We start from the raw sequence: 2,907 nt of genomic DNA on the forward strand, positions 1-2,907 counted from the left end.
GGCGAGTCGGTACCACCGAGATCCAGGCGGTAAGGGCGCAAGTGCGCGTGAGAGGCAGGGCCCTGCGGGGCGACCTCCGGGGCCGAAGTGGGATGTGGTTACGAGGGTGTGGGCGCCCATCCAAGGCGCTCAGCTCTGCCCCTTCAGAGCGCTGTGCGTGCGAAGTCACCTCAGTCGTGTCCGACTCTTTGCGACCCCGTGGAGGGCACCCCGCCAGGCTTCTCTGTCCCTGGGATTCTCTAGGCAAGAGTACTGGAGCGGGTTGCCATTTCATTCTCCAGGGGATCTTTCCCACCCAGGGACTGAACCCGCGTCTCTTACATCTGCCTGCATTGGCAGGCGGGTTCTTTACCACTAGCACCACCTGGAAGCAGCCCAAATAAAACGCACCCACAGGCGCACCAACTGGTCCTCCCCGTAGGTACGAAGGAGGCCTACACAGCCAAGCCCTTGTCTTGGGGCTCCCACCTGCCGAGACCAGCCAGCAGGCCGACCTTCCCGCTCGCCCTGCGATCTCTGCCGGCTCAGTCTGGGTTTGACCTCAGCCTTTCCTGTTGCAGTCTAAACCGGAACCTGTGTGCAGCCCCTCTTCACGGCCGGGGGCTGGGGGTGCAGAGCAGCTGGCCTTCGCAGCCCAGCTCCACACTATTCGCCTCCCCGGCGGGGACATCACAAGTCAGACAGAGGACGTTCCCAGCGCCGTGCCCTGGTTCGCGCCCCGCAGACCCTGGCCGGGGCGCTCCCCGTTAGATTAAACGGCATTTACGGCAGCTGTAAGCACGTTTTGAGTTGATTACCCTATAATTTGTATGCAGTTGCAGGTCATTACCAAAATTACAATTAAACGCTGGCACCCTGTAATTAGATGTTTTCATGAATTAGGTCCTGCGGTATTAATGTCGGATTTCCACGCTGTGCTCCTCCCCCGACTGCTGCCCTGGCCCCTGCCAGCCGGCGGCCCAAGTGACCCCTGGGCTCTTCTGAGCCCTGGGCTGGCTTCGGCCAGAGGCTGTGCCACGTCCCAGCTGGCCGTCCCCACTGCCTGTGTCTACTCTCCCCCCAAGGACCGACATGGCTTCCCATATCCTTACTCCAAGCTCACGGCACGAGTTCACTCCGTGCAACTTTGTTGAGGACCTTCTGGGGGCATGAGCAGTGGAAGTGAAGGCAGTGAATGTACCAGATAAACAGACAGACAGACAGATCCCCCAAACCCTGTCCTGCTGGAGCGGATCGTCCAACAGCAACCGCAAAACTGAGTGATGTGTCTGGGGTGCCTGGTGTGTGGGAGCCCCAGTGAAGCGGGAGAGGAAGATGAACATGAGCTTCAGACGTGGTACCCAGAGGCGGGCTCCCTGACGCCTGACCTGCAAGCTCTGCGTATGGGCATCTTGCAGGAGCGTCACCGCCCGGGATGTCAGGCCACACGGACCTGAGGCTGTCTCCTGCGAACTGGCTTCCCTGCACCCCCGAGGCACTCCCCTGAGTCCCCACTGCCCCACCAGGCAGAGAAAGGGTGCCTCGGGTCTCCCCTACCGCCGGGACAGCTGTGCCCCGACACCACGGCACAGCCTTCCACATCCCCGAGAGATGGAGCATCTCTGGCAGCCCCACGAGACCGCCCTCCCTTCACTCCAGGCCCAGAACTGGCCTGGCTTCCTGGACGGCAGCCGGCAGGGGCTCAGGGGCAGGGAGGATGAAAGAGACCAAGTGAGTCCTCGGAGGCCCCAGCCCGCCGCCCCAGTCCCTGAGGCAGCTGCGCTCAAACCTGGCGCAGGTGGGGTCTACGGGGCTGCTGTCTGATGCCCCCGCCCCAGGAAACCTCCCGTCTTCTTCTCCCACCGAACCCGTCACGGTCTGACTGGTCCCTGTCACTGAACTGAGTGGGTAAACAGTCTGGAATCCCTAAAACAGAGGTTTCTGGGGTGCTGACAGCAGAACTTCCAGATATTCAAGCTGGTTTTAGAAAAGGCAGAGGAATCAGAGATCAAATTGCCAACATCCGCTGGATCATTGAAAAAGCAAGAGAGTTCCAGAAAAACATCTATTTCTGCTTTATTGACTACGCCAAAGCCTTCGACTGTGTGGATCACAATAAACTGTGGAAAATTCTGAAAGAGATGGGAATACCAGACCACCTGACCTGCCTCCTGAGAAACTTGTATGCAGGTCAGGAAGCAACAGTTAGAACTGGACATGGAACAACAGACTGGTTCCAAATAGGAAAAGGAGTAATTCAAGGCTGTATATTGTCACCCTGCTTATTTAACTTATATGCAGAGTACATCGTGAGAAATGCTGGGCTGGAAGAAGCCCAAGCTGGAATCAAGATTGCTGGGGGAGAAATATCAATAACCTCAGGTATGCAGATGACACCACCCTTACGACAGAGAGTGAAGAGGAACTAAAAAGCCTCTTGATGTAAGTGAAGGAGAAGAGTGAAAAAGTTGGCTTAAAGCTTAACATTCAGAAAACTAAGATCATGGCATCTGGTTCCATCACCTCATGGGAAATAGATGGGGAGACAGTGGAAACAGTGTCAAACTTTATTTTTGGGGGGCTCCAAAATCACTGCAGATGGTGATTGCAGCCATGAAATTAAAAGACGCTTACTCCTTGGAAGCAAAGTTATGACCAACCTAGACAGCATATTAAAAAGCAAGAGACATTACTTTGCCAACAAAGGTCCGTCTAGTCAAGGCTATGGTTTTTCCAGTGGTCATGTATGGATGTGAGATTTGGACTAAAAAGAAAGCTGAGCACCAAAGAATTGATGCTTTTGGACTATGGTGTTGGAGAAGACTGTTGAGTGTCCCTTGGCCTGCAAGGAGATCCAACCAGTCCATCCTAAAGGAGATAAGTCCTGGGTGTTCATTGGAAGGACTGATACTGAAGCTGAAACTCCAA

The sequence above is a fragment of the Muntiacus reevesi genome, chromosome 4, assembly GCF_963930625.1.
Source record: "Muntiacus reevesi chromosome 4, mMunRee1.1, whole genome shotgun sequence".
In the NCBI taxonomy this organism is placed as follows: Eukaryota; Metazoa; Chordata; class Mammalia; order Artiodactyla; family Cervidae; genus Muntiacus; species Muntiacus reevesi.